The sequence below is a fragment of the Dama dama genome, chromosome 13, assembly GCF_033118175.1.
Source record: "Dama dama isolate Ldn47 chromosome 13, ASM3311817v1, whole genome shotgun sequence".
Taxonomy (NCBI): Eukaryota; Metazoa; Chordata; class Mammalia; order Artiodactyla; family Cervidae; genus Dama; species Dama dama.
The window spans coordinates 26,420,642-26,442,754 of record NC_083693.1 but is presented as its reverse complement, the minus strand read 5'-3'; the positions used below and the strand labels follow the sequence as shown (position 1 = coordinate 26,442,754).

Sequence of the window (22,113 nt, the reverse complement as noted above, 5' to 3'; positions counted from 1 at the left end):
TAATTATGTTAATAATGCAATTATAGTATTATAATACAGTGTGTTATAATAAATATTATACTAAACAAATATTATTATCTTATAATGCAATGTAATCTATGCATGCATGCTCAGTCATGTCTTGAGTCTTTGTGACCCCATGTACTGTAGCCCACCAGGTTCCTCTGTCCATCAGAGTCCCTAGGCAAGAATACTAGAGTGGGTTGTCATTTCCTCCTCCAGGGGATCTTCGTGATCCAGGGATTGAGCCTGTATCCTCTGTGTCTCCTTCATTGGCAGGCACATTCTTTACCACTAATGCCCCCTGGGAATCTACCAGTGTATATATAATAATCTTTAACTATAATGTGTTATAAATTGTAATTCATATAATTAAATATGTAAATTGTGTATAATAAATATAGAATAGTATCAATGCAACCATATAAGCACTTATATATTATTTTCCATGCATCAGAACTAAGTGCTCTAAATGTAATTTAACTCACTTTATTCTCACAACAATCCTACAAGATAGATGGTGTCACTCCCATTTTACAAATAGGGAAGGGGAGGCTCAGAAAGGTTATGTGACTTGCTTAAGTCCACAGAGCTAGCAAATGTCAGAATCAGAATCTGGACATAGCCAGCTCTAGTGTCCTTATCTTTGGCACACCATCATGGCCTGTAACACTAATTTGAGGTGTATCCCTTGGGATTTCCAGAACCAGGGTATATATATTATACAGTATTAACAGCTTGGTTCTTCCTTGGGGAGCTTCAGTTTTGCTCAGCCACTGTGTAAGTGAAATCTCTCCCTAATTTTTCATTCCCAGGTAACATTTAGAGCCCTGTGTGCCTCCCCACCCCCACCCCGGCTGAGCTTGCTTAAGATTGATCTGGTCGGGTCCATCTGGAATGGTCAAGATGGCTCCAGGCTCCAGTTTGACCCCCAATGACCTAAAACATACTACATTCTCATTGTCAGAGTCAATGGTACAACAGTGGTAGGACGATTTCTCATTGTCGGAAACCAAATGGTATTATAATGTGTTCTCTCTGGAGGAAGAGCTGGTTCCAAGTCTTCGCATATATCTTTGTGTTTCCAGAGGCTGCCACTCTTCCATCTAATCCCTAATCCCCAAAAGATCCCCCCAATCAGTTGAGCCAAGGTATGAATATCTAGGCCTTGAGCTCTCCTGAGCTCTTGGCAGGAAGAATTCTCTGGGAAGGAGGCCCTGAGGTCAGTGTAGACCTTAGTAGTGTTTCCCAGAGTCTGAGATGTTGCAGAGCCCGACTCCAGCATTACAGGCTGTTTTGATTTTCTTAGCCGATGTGCCTGTCAAGAACTAATTAGGACAAGGATAGTGTGAATGGACTTTGGGGAATTGCAAATGAGTTATAAAGGGCTCAGTGCTGTAGCTGGTTATGGAAAGTCTCTCAATGCTTCTCCTCTGCATTTAGAGCAAAATTAGCATTTCATTTAGAAGAACATACTTCTTTGAAATACTGTGCATGTTGAGGCCATGGGGTGGCATAGAATGGGGTAGGAATTTCAGAGAACAGTGGGAAAACCAGTGACCATGTCACACCAACCTCAAGGGCCCATATTAGGTTCTTGATGTCTTCATAACAGCTAGAAGTCGTTCCAAGCAATTCTTGATTCCGTCTTCTATGAGACATGACCAGCCTGCTTCTAATGAGCGCATGTCCACATCTGAGTCTGATCTGTTCTAACCATTTCATCGGCAGGGTCAGCAGAGGAGGTCAGATGCTCAGCCTGAGGACCTCTCTTCCCATGCTGAGTGCTGTTGTGCAGGGGGTGAGGTGTGCTGAGCAACTAGGCTCTTGAAGTCGGTTTGAGGGATGCTGGGAGGATTCAGAGAGGAGGTTCATGTGCTGCTTTTGTTCAGCTAAGTCACTATCCTGTGAGTTAATAGAAAACTTCAGCCTCTGGGGTCCATTTGCCTGGTGCTCCTTTCAGACATAAAATTCATTTTGAGAAAGAGGGAGGGGAAAAAAATTCTTTTTCCCTTTTTCTTGTAAAAATAATGGATTGCTATAATTTGTCATTGGCCCATGGGTGAGACAGCTCTGCACAGTTCACCAATTACTTCCTGGGGCCAGAAAAGACCATTTGAGTCTTTACAATCATTGCATCTAATGTGCTCTAGAAGCTTGGCACTGGGCGTCCCTCGGCCTATCTGTGGGACTGTGCTTACTCCCCGATGGTTCCATCTCAACAGCACTTCCCTTGTTGGCTAATCCAAACTTTTACTGTGTTAGCTTTGAGCCCTTCTCATAGCCCATGGTTTCTGGCTGCTAATGCTTCTTTTCTCTATGGGGAGTGAGCTTGGAAAATAATCCTTTCAAATGGCATTTGTCCTTAAATACTAAGATCCCTTATAAGTTATGTGTACATTCTCCTTCTAATGAACACGTGTCCACATCCAAGTCCTACCCGATCCTTCCATGCAGGCTTAAAAGCTCAGAATCCTGCCCTCTACCCAACTCTCTCACGTTGCCTCATGCCCCTGCGTTGCCTCCCCCAGGAACAGAGGGGAGCTATTTCTGTGCAAGAGAGAACAGCACGACCCAGGTTGTTTGAGGTGTGTCTTGGGCTGGAGCCTAGAGAACTGGCATTGCATGTATTCCAGTTTAAAATCACATTAAATTGCAATCAGGACACATGGACAGCCTTCCCATTTGGCTCTGCTTTCTGCAATTTTGCATCTTTCTCGAGGCCAGATCTGTGGTGGTGGTGGTGGTTGTTATTATTTCTCATTTGGGTTTTTTTGTGTGTGTCTGCCTCCATCATTGGCTTGATGCAGGAAACTAGCAAAAGGGGAAACATGGTGACTTAGAAACGGATCAGACTGTTCTGTATTACATTCGGATTCTCTCATTAGCCAGCTGTGTGTCTGTGGGCCCAATTCTAAATCCCAGGTAATGCCACTTACTGGAAGTTATTTTTTTTTTATGACTGCAAACATAAAATATACTTAAAGCTTGTTATAGAATATACCCTTAAAAGATGGTAGCCTTCTTGCCCCTTTCTCCGATTCTCCAATATATAAATAATTGATATTGGAAAGTATTGTGATTCTTTTAACTCCCTTAACATTTCTTTTTAATTTTGAATACATGAAATTAAAAATTTATAGTGCTGAATTTTCTGTCCCTTCCCTTTGTCTTCTAGCCCACAGTTGACATTATTTTCTTAGGAGAAGCTTCTTTCTTATCTCTCTTCCTGAGATGTCTTCAACAAACCATTGATGATGGACAAATACTAAACCAAACTCTCTTTCCCTATGCTTGTGGTCCTCAACTGTAGAACGGTTGGCATGCAAGGTCAGATAAGTCTTTGTTGAGAAGGATGCCCTGTGCATTGTAAGATCTGTGCATCCCTGACTCTACTCACTAGATACCAGTAGCCCTCCCTCTGCAGATGTGACAATCCCAAAGGTTCCCACCACCTGCCAAGTGTCTCTTGGATGGGGTAATCTCCCCAGGTTGAGACCCAATACACCATGCCCTTCTCATTCTCGTCCTTCAAGAATTCCATAATAAATATGCTTCTTACCAAGAAGCAGAAGCAATATCACCACACTGTTTATAAAATCCCAAATAGCCAGAAGATGAATGAAAACTCAAAGTAGAGACACAAATGGCCGCGCACACTACAAACAGATCACCCATGAGAAGTCACAGTTGCCTATAAAAAACTTTCTAAAAAATGTCTAAAAAAAATTTCTAAAGTTTTCTGAAATGACACAAGATAAATATTCACCCATGTACATATTAGTGCTACATAGGATGCTTTTTGGGCTTCCTTGGTTGCTTAGTGGTAAAAGAATCTGCCTGCAGTGCAGGAGATGCTGGTCTGTAGGTTTGATCCCTGGGTCAGGAAGATCCCCTGGAGGAGGAAATGGCAACCCACTCTAGTATTCTTGCCTGGGAAATGCCATGGACAGAGGAGCTTGGTGGGCTACAGTCCATGGGGTCACAAAGAATCAGACACATCTTAGCGACTAAACCACCACCACCACCATGATATTTGTTACATTAAACAAATCTGAATTCTTTGCCATAGTATTTTCCTTTCACATGGCTGGAGTTTCCAACACACACACACACACACACACACACACACACACACAAGAATATCCACTTCTCTAGGGAAACTTTCCCTGATTTTGGAGAAAAAATTAATAACAAGTCAAATAAACGCTAAATGTAGGGCTAAGTACCTTACACATCTTATACCATCAAAACTTTACAATAACTCTGTGATAAGTGCTTTATTAAATCCTTTTTACAGATGAAGAAATCAGAGCTCAGAAAGGTTAAGGACAATGGTGATGTGTCATAATTATTGAGTGACTGAGTTACATTTGAAACCCAGGACTATCTTGCTACAAATCCCATGTTAATCATCACCCAGCCTGTATATCTGTCTGATTGCTCCATGAATTACATTTATAGCACAACGCTGAGATAATCTGCTTATTTACCTCTCCTTCCCATTAGATTGTAAGCAACTTAAGGCCAGGAACCATAATATGTATAGTCCCAGTTCCTACCTAAGACAAAGAAACTGAATCTCTTGATGAGTTTACAAGTGCTAAGTTGACATCTTTTGTTGCTGTTCAGTTGCTAAGTTATATCCAACTCTTTGCAGTCGCATGGATGCCAGGCTCCTCTGTCCTCCACTATCTCCTGGAGTTTGCTCAGATTCATGTTCATTGAGTTGGTGATGTTATCTAACCACCTCATCCTCCGCCACCCCCTTCTCTTTTTGCCTTCAATCTTTCTCAGCATCAGGGTCATCTTAAGTGCTCCTTATGTGTTAGACTTAAGGTAAAGCAGGTAGAATTGTATCACTACATTGGGTTCTCTAACACTGAAATGTGGCTTTAATTTGCAATTTAAGGGATGGATGCTACAGATCTGTGACTGAGCCTAGGCATTTACTCACTGAAGTTTCATGAGGCAAGAAATGTTACTGAGGCCCATGCCAAGTGGCAGGCTCTGTGCTAGAAACCAGGATACAATGGTGAAATGGCAGATGCAGCCTTTGCCATCATGACTTTCTGTCTATTAAACACTGAAGGGGAGATTTTTGAAGCTGTGAGATGGTCACTTGGAGGATGATGCCCATCACACATAAAAGTTCTAGTTTTCTCTTTTTTTGTCTGAAGACAAGGAGGTACTAAGAAGAGACATCTCAATGGCCCTTTGCTGGAGAAATTTGCTTTTTTTAAAAAAAAAAAAAACTCCCCAACATTAATCTTTAATGGATATTTCACTTATCTCACCCCTTAAAGTGTCACCTAGTATAACCTAATTTAGCAACCGCTGCTTCTGATAAAAAATAATTGTCTCCTATGAGGTCCTTCAGACCCATCTTTGCCCTCCCTTCCCTGATATTCCACTTCCTTCTTTGTAAGTGACCTCCTTTTTTACCATCAGCCAGGTAACTGTAGAGCAAATATTTTCAAATGGGAGAAACAGTATGCCAAACGTGTTCTGAAACTAACTTGCCAGGAGGCGGTTGCTAGCATATGGCTCCCGCTTGAGCCTTGCACAGCTTGCCAAATTCCATGTTTAAATTATGTCTCACATCTTAAAAGTCCCCTAAAAACCTAAGTGGCCAGTTTTCTAAGCCAAACTGTTAAATTAGGTTAAGTGGAGTAAGAAAGGTATAGTCTGACACATGAAAGAAATCTCTGAATACCAACCATAGATATGGGAGGCTGATTTCTGAATTCCAGATTTCAGGTCTCTGTCCTAGAAGCTCTTACAGGGAAATACTGACCCTATCAAATCACTCCTCTTCAAGGGTGTACTATTTGCAAAGGCATAGAAAAGATAGAAAGTAAAATTAAAATAAGTTTAAAAATCCTTGATTCAAATGTTACACCAGTAAACACAGAAGTCTCTCTACATGGTTTCAAACATTTTGTAGCTCTGTGGCATATGCTTTGCTACCTAAGGTCCATTAAAAATGTCCCCAAATAATATTTGTAGATAACATGTGCCTACTAATTGCCAAGATCCATAGCAAAAACAATAATATTCTATCAAATGATATTAATCTGATTATTTCCTGGTGGTGCAGCTGTTTGCTAAAGAGAAACTGTCCTTAAGACACAAATTAGCAAACAAGCATGATATTGGGTGCTACATGAAAAGAAATTAAAGTAATGAAAATTTACTTGATGATCTCAGAAGGACTCTGCTATTTTGAGATGCCCATATACATGAAGGTATTAATACTAAGCTGCATTTTATACCTTGTAATTATGAGGATATTTTTCTGTTCTTCACTGGAACCTTAATTTTCTGATCTAAGCACTGCCAGTTACATAGTAATTAATCTTTGAGCTTTTTGATGACTTCAAGTATTATTAAGCAGTAATCTGCAGAACCATTTCATTATAAGGTAATGATTAGTTTTGTATACAATTCCCTAGCACTTTTCAGCTAAGAATTTCATAATGGCTTACAGATTCAAGATTAAGATGTTAGGGCCTTTTTTTTTTTTTTTTCCGGTCCAAAGTCAACAAAAAAGCAGAAGTGAAGGTCAAAGTGCTTATTCCATTTCCTCAGCTGCCTGACGCCTACAGAATTCCCCTAGAGCATGAATTCTAGACCTAGCTAATTCAATCGCAACATCTGAGGATTTTCTTTAAATCGAATGAGCTACTCTGAAAACAAGTGAAAGCGTTCAGAAATTTGTGTTTCTGGGATGACTGAGCTCATGTACTATCCTGATGTAAAGAGAAGAGAACCTTACTTTTTGTGCAGTTGCTTAGTCTGGGCTACTCTCTTAACACTCATCCTTTGGACTGACCCATTTCCATGTGCTTATGCATTTTCAAAGAAAACAGAGTTAGATTTATTTAGTACAGAAGAAAAAAAAAAGTGTCTAAGACGTCTGCCCACAGCAAGAGGCCCTAAAATGTTATAATTGCATTCAGATGCAAATAAAAGGACCCAGAGATGATTCCTATTCAAACTAGACCAAACTCTGAATCTGCAGTCTGGCAATAATCCAGACACTGAGTGCTAGGAATGAACCCAAGTGGAGAAGAAAGAGTTCCCAAAAGGAAAACTCACCTCAGATAAATACATTCATTCATTTATCTTTTTACTTTTTCCCAGATGCCCATCCAAATGAAAATTGCCAAGCAAAAGAAATGGTTGCCAAACTCCTCATAAACTCTTAAAAGTCTCCTCCTATTCAGGAGGTCTACTTAAAACAAAAATAAAAAAAGGACAAAACAACAAACAAAAAAACACCACCAATAATAATGGAATATCTGGTCTCTGTTTTTTTTTTTTTTTTTCCTTTCAACTCATCAATAAATATGAGACTCTGGGCTTTACAACCTAAGAATCTAAGTACTTCCTTAGATAGCTGGTCATATTACCTACCGTATATGTGGTATAAATAGGACAAGTTACTTAAATTGGCTAGGCTTCAATTTTCCAAAAGTTAAATGGGAAAAATAATATGTATCACCTATGGTTGTGATAGCACTGAAGTATGGCATGTAGAGCGTCTTTGTTCTTGTTGCTGCTCTCTTGCCAGCTCACGTCCAACTCTGCGACCCTGTGGACTTCAGCGTGCCAGGTTTTTCTGTCCATTACCACCTCCTGGAGTTTGCCCAAGTTCCTGTCCATTGCATCAGTGATGCCATCCAACCACCTCATTCTCTGCCACCGTCTTCTCCTTCTGCCTCCAATCTTTCCCAGCATCAGGGTCTTTTCCAGTGAATCAGCTGTTTTCATCTGGTGGCCAAAATACTGGAGCTTCAGCTTCAGCATCAGGCCTTCCAAAGAGTAAAGCCTCTAACTTATTGCTATTACAGAGTAGTGGTCTATCTAGTGGGTGGTAACTAATCTTAGTAACAGAGGATAGCAGAGTCTTCTTGATTAAAATCCTTGATTTAATCAGGGATTAAAAATTCTCCTGAGAGTAAAAAAGTGTGCATTCTATGTATTTTTATGCAATCTTTAAAATATAATTCAGGTTGTATAGATGTTATAGATTGACTTACTGGACTCTATTCCAACACCTTTGTCGCATGCACTACAAGTTTACCTGATGCTGTGAAACTAAAGTCTAAATTTCCCTGACTCCCTCACAGGTAGGATTCCAGGAGTAATCTGGCTTCTAAGAGCAAAGAATCTCACTCAGGACTTTGAAGGAAGAAGGACGCATGGTGAAGCAGTGGCTGTCTGGCTCTTCTGACAAGCGTGTGGTTGAGCGAATTATTTTGTTGTGTTTCTGTAGAAATAGTGAAAGTTTGATTTTTGTGATTGGCGGTCTAACAGCTACCAAAGGCCTGCAGTGACAGCCTCAGGATTTCAGTTGGGACAGTTTCACAAAGGGGTTGGGAGAAGGAAATGGCAACCCACTCTGATATTCGTGCCTGGAGAGTCCCAGGGACAGAGGAGCCTGGTGGGCTGCCGACTACGGGGTTGCACAGAGTTGGACATGACTGAAGCGACTTAGCAGCAGCAGCAGCACAAAGGGGTTGGACATTTCTCCTGGCTGCTTTGCTTATGGCTGCATGCTGCCTAAGCTTAGCTATGTGAACTACCAGGAAATTCCATAAAATAACCATCGCTAACAAATCCTTCTCTTCGTGCAAACCATGACTAATACCTTAGCAGGGTATCTTTTGACAAAAAGGTCGTTTAAAAAAAAAAAAAAAAAAAGCTTTCTCAGACATTCAACTTCGTATATTACTCTGAGCCCTCTATACCCACTGGATACCTTCTTCCCATCATAGATTGGTTCAGATTTGGTCTCAATCAATTTTGCCAATGGATTTTTCCCCTTCCTTTGCTTAAATATGTGAAACTTTAACTTGAAGATCCTTGCCTCTAAAAATGCACTTGAACTGGTTTTGTGTGTGTGTCTTGCAGACAGACACTCTGCCATTCTGCCATAGACATGTTTAAATGGGATTTCTTTGTCCTGACCCATCTCAATCGTAATTAGCTAGAAGAGTCACTCAGAAATCCGAGAGAGTCAAGCCAAAGAAAGAAATCAATAGGGAGGGAGCTATCAGCAATTAGCCACTGCCTGGTGCATTTTTTATTCATCAGAGTGGGCAAGTTGAGATGTCTGCAGGATAAAAGGTCCCTGGCAATAGAAAGACAAAGGAAGGAAGGGAGAGAAGAGACAGGTCTGTACTTTTTCTAAATGACTCTTCTTTTGCATTCCATTTTAGAGCTACAGGGTACTTAGCCTCCTCTAGGCCATGTGCCATTGGGATGTACAAAGCAATCTGCTATCAGAGAGCAGCTCAGGGATTGTTGTTGTTTAGTCACCAAGTTCTGTCTAGCTCTTTGTGATCCCATGGACTGTAGCCCAGCAGGCTCCTCTGTCCATGGGATTCTCCAGGCAAGAATACTGGAGTGGGTTGCCATGCCCTCCTCCAGGGGATCTTCCTAACCCAGGGATCGAACCTGCAGACCCTCATCTCCTACATTGGCAGGTGGATTCTTTACCACTGAGCCACCAGAATAGTAGGAGCTGGTGTGAGTCCTCCAAAATGCCAATGTAACTGAGACCTTCATGAGATATGGTCCTCTAAGAATCATGTAGGAAATATTCAATGAGGTGTTTGTGTCTGGCACTAGGCTAGGTTCTACAAACACCCCAATCTGACTAAATCTTCAAATGGCCCACAAGGTCAGAATGATAACGTGCATTTCACAGATGGGGGAATTCAGCAGTTAAGTGATTACCCTAAGGGCACAGCCAAAAAGTTGTCTCAGTTTCAACCCCAGGTTTTCTGATTTCTGAGTCCATGTTTTAGACCACTGCAGCACCTCTCAGTCCGGTACGACTCACTTTCTTTAACACCAGGAAATAGACTTTGAAGTGAGAAAAATACCAGAAAGCCCTTCCCTTTCAACAATAAAACCAGATTTTAAAACTTCTTTTTCACTGTAAAGGGCCAAATTGTAAATATTTTAGACTTCGTGGACCACATAATCTCTGACACAACTACTCAACTCAGTCTTGTAGCACAAACACCCATAAACAACTGGCAGATGAATGGGTATGGTTGGATTTTTTAATAAAACTTTATTTACAAAAAAAAAAAAAAACAGTTGGAGGACTGAATTTTGCCCTTGAGTCACAGTTTGCTGGAAAGTCTTTCAGTGTTGCAGGATCTGCTAAGCGGGATGAAGCAGGTGACTTGATACTTCTGAAGCCATATCTAAATCCTTGGCCATCCTTAAAGATGCTTATCACGTCATGGGTGAGTTGCAAGTGGTCAGAAGCCTTTTGGATGGTGCTGCATCTGAGTCAAGCAATATGACTTTTATCTTTGACCCTTAACTTATTTGATGACAAAGGATAGATTGAGACCAATGCCTTCAGGTTTTGGAGAGTTCGCTTGTGTGCTTTGGGGAGCTTAGAGAGGAGCCTTTACGACAGAAATGAAAGGATAGAGTGCATTATATTCAAAGTCCAGTGACATTTACTTTTCTGACAGACCACATGTCCAGTCAGCCAACTTGTCTCTTCACTTTTCCTAATGTGAAGTAGAACAAATGTGACCTTTCAGATCAGAGAGAGTGAGAAGAGAATGCCAGTTCCAGCAGTTACTTTTTTTGGTATGACCTTGGGCAAATCATTTTCTTCCTCTGAGTCTGAGAATAGACTTCTTTCCTTGGAAATGATGAGGCCAGTGGGTGCCTTGTAAAGTCAATGTGAAAATTTTAGTTGGTTGATGCATTGAAGAAGACTGCCATACCATTAAGTTTGCACAGTGAACATGGGGCATTTTCCTATGCTGGCGAAAAGGAGGGACCATGTCTTCAGGAAAGGAGTCCACTACTTCCTTTCTGTGTACCCCTGAGCCTCCCTTTGGGGCTGTAAGACCAGGAAGGAAATAGGCTGGTGACCAGTCTGATGACTGTGCTGGAGCATGGGTGGAGGGAGACAGCGCCTTTCCGACAAGAAAGACGACCTTCTACATGTCACATTGAGGCTATGTCTCCAACAGGCAATTGCAGAGTCATGTTCCCCAGTCCAGGTACTAGTTGTTGTTCAGTTGCTCAGTTGTGTCAACACTGCGGCCCCATGGACTGAAGCATGCCAGGCTTCCCTGTCCCTCACTACCTACTGGAGCTTGCTCAAACTCATGTTCATTGAGTTAATGATGCCATCCAACCATCTCATCCTCTGTCATCCCCTTCTCCTCCTGCCTTCAGCCTTCCCCAGTATCAGGGTCTTTTCCAGTGACTCAGCTCTTCCCATCAGGTGGCCAAAAGTACTGGAGCTTCAGCTTCAGCATCAGTCCTTTCAATGAATATTTCCAGCAAATGTTTACAAAGCCTTTATTTCAAAGATGAGCATCTCTGAGTATGCCAAAAAACCCCTACAGTCCCTCTTCTAAAGCCTAGCAGACTTTATAAAAGATTGGCTGTCAGATATCACAACAGGACCCCAGCGATCCTTCTTCTAAGCCACAATTTGTGCCCCCCCCCCCACCACTTATTTCTCCTTTTCATCACCCAGGGATCCAGGCCAGAGCAGGTAGTCAATGTGAACTGATGAGCTGGCAATTAAGCGGAGCCTTCCAACTCAGCTGCACTGCTAGAGCTGGACCCTGCAGCCATCAGCATGATGGAGACTAAATTTCAAATTTTGATAGCCATCTTCTTCAGCTGCCGTTTAGCAGATGACTCTCAGCACCAGTACCCCAAACTGATAAATTGATTGCCCCTAGGTTGTGAAGTCTGCCGTTTTTTCCCTTCCTGTGTCAATTTTCTTGCTTTGAGGCAGGTGCTGGTCCACAGGTGGCCATCTGATTAGGAACTTTCTGTGATGTGATGACATAGTGCCATCCTATCCCCTTTGGGACTTTCTCTCTACAGAACTAGCAAAACTACAAAATTACCTGCTCAAACACCTATGCACAGCTCTGTGTTAAGAATTGAAAGATGAGTGCTCATCCTGCTCAGAGGGCAAGAAAGAATGATTCTGTTATATATAACTCACCAGGTCTCTATCTAAGGGCTCTCCAATTAAAAAAAAAAAAAATTGAACCCAAGGTTGGGGGAAAGTGCACTGATGTGAAGGTAATCGACATGAGAACCCCACTTGCTGTTTCTCCATTGAGGTAAAATCCATAAAACATTAAATTCTCTGTTTTAACCATTGTAAAGTATACAACACCAGAAACTAACATAACACTGTAAATCAACTATGCTTCAAAAAAAGTAAAACTACCAAACAATTCAGTGGCTTTTGAGGACATTCACAATGCTGTATGTGCATGACCACCATCTAATTCCAGAATATCACCCTAAAAAGAAATCTCATACCCATCAAGCAGTCACTCCCTATTCCCTTTTCCCCCAGCAATCAACAATCTAATTTTTATCTCTACAGATTTGCCTATTCTCAGCATTTCCTGAAAATGGAATCATATGATATGTGGTCTTTTGTGACTGACTGCTTGCACTTGACATAAACGTTTCAAACATTTGCCCATGTTGTAACACGCACCAGTCCCTCATTCCTCTTCATGTGCATGCGTGGTCAGCCCCTCAGTCGTGTCTGACTCTTTGCAACCCCATGGACTCTATCCCACCAGGCTTCTCTGTCCACGGGATTTCCCAGGCAAGAATACTGGAGTGGGCTATCATTTCCTTCTCCAGAGGAATCTTCCCAATCCAGTGATCGAATCCCTATTTCCTGCATTGTCAGGAGGATTCTTTACCACTGAGCCATCTGGTAAGACTACTTCTCTTTTTGACTGAATAATACCCCATTGTATGGATATACTACGTTTTTTCCATTGTATGGATACACTGTGTGTTGATTTTCTGTTATTAGTTAAAGGACAATTAGGATGATTTCGCTGTTCTCCTACTGCAAATAGTATTGATATGAACATTCATTTGCATGTTTTTGTTTGGACATATGTTTTTAATCCTTTAGGTATATGTCTGCTATAATTTCTATGCCATATGGTGGGTGATATTATGTTAACTGTTTGAAGAACCAGCAAACTTCCTTCTACAGATATATATATTTTAAAGATGAGTAGATAAATTAAAAAAGAGAAGTATATTCATGTCTTTTATTATTTTTAAAAAATTGGGTTGTGTGTCTTTTTGTTGCTGAGTTGTTACATATTCTGGTTACTAGAGCATTATCAGATATGTGATAGGCAAATATTTTCTCCCATTTCTTTCTTGATGGTATCTTTTAAAACACAAAATCTTTTAATTTTTATGAAGTCTAATTTATCTGTTTTTTTTCCCTTTTGTCACTTGGGCTTTTTGTGCCATGTTTAAGAAATTATTGTCAAACTAAGACTTTGAAGATTGACACCTATGTATTCTTCTAAGATTTTTATAACTTTTTAAAGATTTTTATAATTTTAACTCTTACATTTAGATACAATGCTCATTTTGTATTAATTTTTGTATATGATGTGAGGTGAGGACCAAATTTCATTCTTTTTCATGTGAATATAAACCTATATATAGATATACCCATATATAGGTATAGATACATATTCATATATATGTCATATATATAGACATTTATCATAAGTATATATCACATATATAGATATACATCCATATATCTAACTGAATCACTTCATTGTACACCAGAAACTAACACGACGTTGTAAATCAGCTATACTTGAATTTAAAAAAGAAAAAAGAACACAAGTTAGCATTTACTGAGCACCAGCTATGAGTGAGGCGTTTAACATGAATTACTTATTTTAACTTTTGAAATAACCTCATGAATTAAAAGCATCCCTAACCACCAAATGTGGAACATTAGGAAGTTTACCCTAAATCATACAAATAATCAACAGAGGATTGAGATTCATATGCTAACCTACTCAGAAATGTTATTTGGCCTCAGTAGTTCACTAACCAAGTAATCCAGTCACAAGGCAGCTGATGGGAGGGGTTCACCCTTAGCAGAAGTTCATGTTGGGTTCATGTATTTTCCAGACTAGGGTGATGATATAAATCTAAGGGCTGGGTCTTTACGTATATCCAAATGTTCCTTTCATTTCAGGACTACCTCTCTCTTGATGATTACTGACTATCTGAAAATTCTGATGGAGACGTCATCAGAAGACAACATCGAGTGATATTTCTTCCTCTTATTACCTTGTAACATGGATTGTTTAATTATGTTGTCTACAGATTTTGAATTTTACTTATTTTTTTCACTATCTTTTAAACATTTGGGACTTATTACAACTCCTTCATGAAATTGCTTCCTGTAGGTTACAGAAATCATAGTATGTTGTAGGAGCTGTGACCACATGGAATAGATATACGTTTCCTGAATACTCACTGAATTAAATTGGAAGCATGTTAGATCTTTACAGCAGGAGAGACTTTTAGCTGTTTAAGATTAAGAGGAAGAAATCATGAAAGTGAATTGATAAATCCCTAGGTTCTGTCATCTATTTCTTGCTGCCCTATCCCAATTGGCATTCCAATGAAAATCATTTATTAAAGCTATACAATAAAAATAACAGGATCAAAAAAAAATGAGGCCAAGTAGTCATCTTTTATGACTTAATAGTCTAGAAAAAAGGCAAGTTTTCCCCAGGGCACTAGCTTGCGGACCCTTCACTTGTCCACCAAGTGCTGAGAAAAACTGAGAGAGCAGAGACTGAAGAAATCTAGGGATTAACAAACATTTGCAGGAAATACAACACTCTCTCAACCTCTCTCTCTGGGGGAGTGGCTCCTTTTCTACTCAGCTGGTGAGATTCATACACCATGTGATCTCCTTTCCTAGGCTGACAGTGTTACCCGGATGCCTCAGTGGGATAACATATAAAGCATCTTTCTTCTAGATAAACAGTGTCACTTGCCCCCCACTGAAGCTTCTTTGAGCCTTGTGATTAGAAAATAATTGCCAAGTACAAAATGAAGGCTCTTTGCTTTCTCCAGAATATTTTGCATTCCCTAGGAATGCTTATTCTTAATAATAATGCATCAGTATGTACTGAGAATAATAACACCAAAAACATCCTTATTTCTAACTCATGTCTAACTTTAAGAAATCAGATATAAGATGAAGGGAAAATAGTGAATATCAGGAATGGTTCTGATTAAAACTTGTGGTCTCTCCGAGTCTCCTGGTGACTATTTTTATAACCAGTGACTATTTAAGTGATTGGAACCATATAAGCAGAACTAAGAACCATGGAGATAGATTTGAGAAGACTTGGCAGAGCTGTCTCCAGGGAAGGCTGAGCTCTCTGATGTGCCCTTTTATCAAACATCTTTTACTTGGTCAAGTGAATATCTCTATTCTTCAAAAACAAAGAGGAGGGTGTTGCTAAGTTTTACGAAAACTGCTAATCCTTGCCTATGTTTTAAAAGTATGCCCTTCAGTGAGTGATGCTGAGAGCTACTGAGATGGGCACTGTGAAAATTTAGATGGTAGGGGCTAGATTAGCTTTGTACAGACCTGGATCACTGGCCAGGGGCTCTGATTTAAAGGCTCATTGCTTGTTCCCCACTAGCTTTCTGAGAGGATAGAGTCAGGTCCATTTGTATTCACATGTCGGTCCCAAACAATGGGATCATTTATATACCCTCATGACATATTTAGCTATGAAACTTTCAGCAACCCAGTAGCAATGAGCAAGTTCAAAGTAGAAGCTTTGGTGATGGAGATTTGACTGAAACTTGCCTTAGATGACCCCAACCTAACTCTCTCACTTCTAGTTAAAAATCACAATCTGGGACTTCCTTGGTGGTACAGTGGGTGAAAATCCACCTGCCAATGCAGGGGACACAGATTCCATCCCTGGTGCAGGAAGATTCCACAGGCTGTGGAGCAACCCGAGCACCGCAACTGCTGACCCAGCATGCTGCGAATACTGAAGCGCATGTGCCCAGAGCCTCTGCTCCACAACAAGAGAAGCCACGGCAACGATCAGCCTATCCAACGCAAAGAAGAGTAGCCCCCACTTGCCCCAACTAGAGAGAGCCCGCACACAGTGACAAAAAACCAGTGCAACCAAAAATAAACTTAATGAATTAATTAAAAATGTTCTTAAAAAAATCACAGTCAGAGTTCTATTACATTCACATCTTCTGGGAAAAAATATCCCTTTACTGGGTCATCTCCTGGTTTTTGCCTAAAGATAGAGCCTATGGTAGTTCTAGGATGCTAGGTTAGGAGACACAGGTGTGTCAGCAATTGGGCTGATCCTGGATCTAGGAAGAGCTGCATGCAGCGGCCCACTGGACCTTGTGCCTGACGCTCTGATTGCACAGGCTAATGGATTTAGATGCTGAAACTTGGACTTGCATAGCATATTAACTCTTCTTATCCCTGTTCATGTTATGTCACATGGCCAGAATGTCCTTTAGCTTATTCTCCATCCTTCCAGACTTTGCCTCATGTGACCTCTTCTGCAAAACTTGACATCAACCCCAAAGTCCCGTGCCTGTCAGCAGATTCCACTACTCCTTTTTCTGTGATTTCTGTTTATTTGTGAAGAAATAAAGCTCATTCTTGCCTTGCAGACTTTCACTTTCTCTATTCTTACTCCTCCCATATGGCTAACTCTTGCTCATCTCACTATGATCTAAAGAATGCATCCATGAAATAAAGACTCTTGCACCTTGGAAGGAAAGCTATGACAAATCTAGACAGTGTATTAAAAAGCAAAGACATCACTTTGCTGACAAAGGTCTGTATAGTCAAGGCTATGGTTTTTCCAGTAGTCCTGTATGAATGTGAGAGTTGGACCATAAAGAAGACTGAGTGCAGAAGAATTGATGCTTTTGAACTGCGGTTATGGAGAAGACTCTTGAGAGTCCCTTGGAGTGCAAAGAGATCAAACCAGTCAATCCTAAAGGAAATTAATCCTGAATAATATTCATTGGAAGGACTGATGCTAAAGCTGAAGCTCCAACACTTTGGCCACCTGAAGCAAGGAGCCAACTTATTGGAAAATACTCTGATGCTGGGAATGACTGAAGGCAAAAAGAGAAGAGGGTAGCAGAGGATGGGATGGTTGGATGGCATCCCTAACTCAATGGGCATGAATTTGAGCAAATTCCAGGAGAGAATGATGGACAGGCAAGCCTGGTGTGCTGCAGTCCATGGGGTCACAAAGAATTGGACACAACTGAGAGAATGAACAACAACAAAACTCCTGATTATCGCATACCTCTCAACTCAAATGCTTGCTCTTCAGAACAGCCTTCTCTGGCCACACCAGATACAGTAGACCCATGCTTCAAAACTATTCATCATGTTATCAAATTTGTCTGGCATGATATGTATTACTGCCTGAATTTCTTGCTTATGAACTTATTTAATGATGACTTATTTATGGGGTTTATTTGCTCATTTATATGTGGATTGCTAATTGATCATCTCACACCTTTAACAAATATATGTTTTATGAGTTCTTGCCTCCCTTGTTTCACAGCTGCATCCCTAGTTCCCAAGTAGATGCTCCATAAATATTCCACCAATGGGTGAAGAAATCATTGGCTCCTGTCCTTAGCTCTGCGAGGCTCTTGTCAAATTGTTATTTAAAGGCTTCCTTAGAGGTGGGTCTCTCCGACAACATGGAGTGCTCCTGAAGAGCAAGTTTTCTATCCTCTTCACACATTGTATTAATACATATGATAATGGTGTGCAGTTTAGCACATGTTATGAGTTCATTAAGTGTTTGTTGGATAAGGAACAACTGAGAGAGTGGCCTGGAAACATATACATCACCATATGTAAAATAGATAGCCAGTAGGAATTTGCTGTATGATGCAGGGAGCTTAAATTAGGTGCTCTGTGACAACCTAGAAGGATGGGGTGGGGTGGGAGGTGGGAGGGAAGTGCAAAAGGGAGGGGCCATATGTATACCTATGGCTAGTTCATGATGATGTGGGCAGAAACCAACACAGTATTATAAAGCAATTATCTTTGAATTAAAAATAAATTAATTTTTAAAAATTCCCACAAAAAAATAACAACTAAGCTATTTATTCTTCCCTCAATCCATACTTGGTTCTCTGATGATAAAGCTACTTGAGACCACAGAAAGAGACAAAAAGAAAAAAAAAAAAAATCCAGATTCTCTCAAAATCTCAGCCTCATGTGAGGGTCAGGTAGAGCCACTAGCTCAGACTCCATATTTTCAGAATCCTGAGCCCTTCCTCCTGGCTTTAGTCACTTATTCCCACAATGACTACTTTCCAAAGATGTGATGTATGCCTCCCTTTCCCTCTATTTGACCTTTTACTTTCAAAAAGGTGACCCCACTGAAAATATATCCCACAATTCAGGGGGATTTTCAATACAGTTATATATCAAGAGATTAGTGTCCAAATTATGTAAACACTCCTTGAAAGCAACATTTTAAAAAGAAACTAAGTATAAACTACGGATAGGAAGTTCTTGGAGGAGAAAACCTGAGTGGTCCAATCTCAATATTTTTTATTAAAAAAGAAACTTCTGGCATTATAAGCAAAACAAGACATAATAGTGTCATGGTTCTGGTTCATATCCAACCTAAGTTCCAGTCTCAACTCTCCTAGCTATTACTACTTAGTATTTGAATTTTGCAAAGGTTACCAAACCTCTTTATGTTTCACCTCTCTACTCTGTAAAGTGAAGGTAATGGTAATATCCATCTAACTCACAGGTTTACTGTAAAATTTAAATGAATTAATGTCCTAGAGCTTTTGAATCAGTAAGATTCCTAGGGGATTCTGCTGGGCAGCCTGCCAAATACTGACCAGGATGATACTTCTTCCTAATCCATTGCATCTCTCATCCAACCGCCCGATTCCCTTGCTAAGAGTAACCTGTGTCTGCTTCTCTGCAGCCAGGCCCTGGCTATCCTTCTCCTCTGTGGGCCTCAGGAATGCAAAAGGGCTGCTAGTGTCTCTTATTCATCCACTCTTTTCCTAAGAATAAGGTGAAAAATCCTTATTCTTCCACCCAGAATAACACCAATTCCTCTCTACTATGGGGCTTTGCCTGAAAAACCACACCAAATCTCTTAATGTAAGACAATGACATACTCCTATTACTTGTGAGACTGGGGTTAAAAAGGTACTTGGGAAACTAAGAAAAATTCATATGTATTAGATGACATTGACTAATACATTGAGTATGTATTAGTCAATGGAAACATCCTGGGTTAAACCTCTTCTTTTGTGGTTTGTAGTGAGTCTCTCTTTTATTTTTATTTATTTACTTGTGATTCACCCAGGGGGCATGTGGGATATTAGTTCCATGACCAGGGATCAAACTCACGTCCCATGCAGTGGAAGGGTAGAGTCATAAGCAGTGGACCACCAGTGAAGTCCCTTTAGGCTACTTCTTTTTTAAAAAAAAAATTATTTATTTATTTTAATTGGAGGCTAATCCTAAACAAAAACCTCTAAGGGTAGAACCTGGCTTCTGCATTTTCAACAAACTTCCCAGGGATTTTTATTCACAGTAAGATTTGAAAACCACTGGGGCAGTGAATATACTCTGGCAGGCTGAAATAAATGTTAGCTATTATTTCTGGAATTTGCATAACCACATCTCCTATTTGCAGTCAACCCGTTCACAAAGCGAATTAACTTTCTGGCTATATTTTTTCCTGAATTCCATCAGTGGGTTGCTTCTGTGGGAAATAGTACTCTCTCTGCTCCACCATTATTAATATCATTATTAATATTTAACATGGCATGTAGGAGCTTATAATGTGCCTTCTCCATCCCAAACATTTTATATAAGTTATCTCACTAAAAATTAACAACAGCCCTTTATGGAAAGTAGTAGTGTTATTCACAAGTTATAGGTGGAGAACCGAGGTTAAGAGGTGGTTAAAGGCTCACAGCAAGTAAAGGCTGAGTTAGAGGTTTAAACACATGCCACTCAACTGCAAAATCTGTATTTTCATCTCTAGCCCAACACTGTCCTTGCCACAAACCAGAAGTCTAATTTTCTTAGTGAATGTGTCAGAACCCCATAGAACCTCACAGTGGTTCTTCTCAAATAATTTTTTCAGCCTTAAGAAAAAGTCTTAATGAGGTGTAATGAACAGATAAAAATTGTATTTATTGAAGGTGTACAAGGTAATTTTTTTTCAGTTTTTCAAAATTTATTTTTAATTGAAGGATAGTTAGGGCATTTGAGATGGACATTTCCACATTGCTATATTTAACATGTGTAACCAACAAGGACCTACTGTATAGCACATGGAACTCTGCTCAATGTTATGTGGCAGCCTGGATGAGAGGGGAGTTCGGGGGAGAGTGGATATTGTATACATGTGGCTGAGTGTCTTTGCTGCCCACCTGAAACTGTCACAGCATTGTTAATCAGCTATAAGCCAATACAAAATAAAATGTTCAAAAACATAAATAAATATTTTTTTCAAAAGCTTAAAAGTCCCTGAGATGCTAAGAAAGCTGTTGGCAGGGAGTCTTGAACCTTGGAGACAAGACTAGGCTTCCATGGATGAAGACTCCATTACTCACAAGAATGACACACACTTTTTACATGCTGCAAAGAAAGGAGAGACTATTCTAACTCCAAAAGGGAAAGAGAAGGTAAAAATAGAGACCTTTGTTTCAAATAATGGAATTTATGTCCAGAGAACTCCAGGCATTAGAAAATCCCATAGTAGCTGACTGACATGAATATAAAGCAGGTGCACACCTTTGAAGATGATGAGAAAGAAAACAGGATGGAGGACCATAACTTTGTCAACAGACTCAAGGTATGAGAGTGCACATCCAACCAAATGGATTAAGAAGGGAAGAGAGCAATGAGGACATGGTTGGGGGGAGTGTTATAGCAAATAAAATAATTTCATTCAGTGGAAGAACTTCCTTAAAAAAACTGGAAAGCATAACCGATTTGGAAGGAATGAAGCAATTTCATGGATGTACATTCCCCCGAGATCCAGCTGTTTTTCTCAGCCTTTTAACTAATTATGCATGCAATTGGAGAGACAAAGCATCACTTACATGAAACAAGCAAGCAAAAAGTGGCCAAAGAGTTGGTTACTGCAAGTTGAAACCGATTTCACTTCAATGAAAAGCAGACATGGAAAATAGTTAGCTTTGGGGCTTTTTGCAAATTTAGCCAAGATATCCCCTCTGTCTTTAATTCTTAAGACATTTCATGGCTGATCTTCATGAGAATGAAATGCCTGCTTTACTGTTATGAGACAGAGTTTCAGGGGATTTCAACAAGTACAGAAACACATTTTAGGAATCCAGGTTAGCTCTTCTTCCTTCCCCACTGCCCCTCTCCCTGTTGATCAATCTTGAATTCCCTTGATATACTCAGACTACAAGGTCAACTTGAAGAAGAGATTCATGTAAGTGTTGATGTATGATACAAGATTAGCTTCACTCACAAATCACTTTCTAACCACCAGTCTCATCCCGTCCTTCAAAAACCCACACCAACGTAGGAAATGGTTCTTTCTGGATCTTGCTTCTAACTCCACAAACAAGATCAGTATGGACTGGGCAGTATTTCTTTTTTTTTAACTTTTTATTTTATTTTGGAGTACAGCTGACTAACAATAATGTGATAGTTGACAGCAAAGGGATTCATCCATACATATAAATGTATCTATTTTTCCCCAAACTCCCGTCCCCTCCAGGCTGCCACATAACATTGAACAGAGTTCCCTGTGCTACACAGCACGTCCTTGCTGACTATCCATTTTCAGTAGAGCAGTGTGTGCACGTCCATCTCAGATTATTTAACTGTCCTTTCCCCCATCCTTCCCCACCTTTGGTCTCTAAGACTGTGAGTCTGTTTCTGTTTTGTAAACGAATTTGTTTTTAGATTCTGCATCTAAAGAATGTCACTGGATATTTCTCCTTCTCTTTCGGACTTACACTTCACTCACTATGACACTTCCTAGGCCCATCCGTGTTGCTGCAAATGGCATTACTTTGTTCCCTTTAATGGCTGAATAATATTCCAGTGTACATATGTATTTCAAACATTTTTTAACAGAAAGCAATAAAATCCTACTGTCTCTCCTATAAAGGTTAACCTGAATTGTTCTATCTGCCTTTGCAGGAAAAAGATAATAAATATTTTGGAGTGAGAGATCA

At 40.1% G+C, this 22,113-nt stretch overlaps 1 protein-coding gene and 1 long non-coding RNA gene across 4 annotated transcripts in view; one reads left to right on the top strand and one right to left on the bottom strand.

The window, feature by feature from the left end:
* The window catches only part of LOC133068349 (uncharacterized), an 89,266-nt gene extending 74,784 nt beyond the window's left edge, over nucleotides 1–14,482 (top strand). For 2 of the 3 annotated variants that reach the window (XR_009695498.1, XR_009695497.1), the window contains one exon: nucleotides 14,066–14,482. This is a non-coding gene — a long non-coding RNA (uncharacterized LOC133068349). Of the gene's footprint in view, nucleotides 1–8,135; nucleotides 8,360–14,065 lie in introns of those variants that run through there. The other variant, XR_009695499.1, reaches the window with a different exon arrangement.
* The window catches only part of AGBL1 (AGBL carboxypeptidase 1), an 836,354-nt gene that overhangs the window by 107,677 nt on the left and 706,564 nt on the right, over nucleotides 1–22,113 (bottom strand). The gene's annotated exons all lie outside the window — the stretch shown is intronic.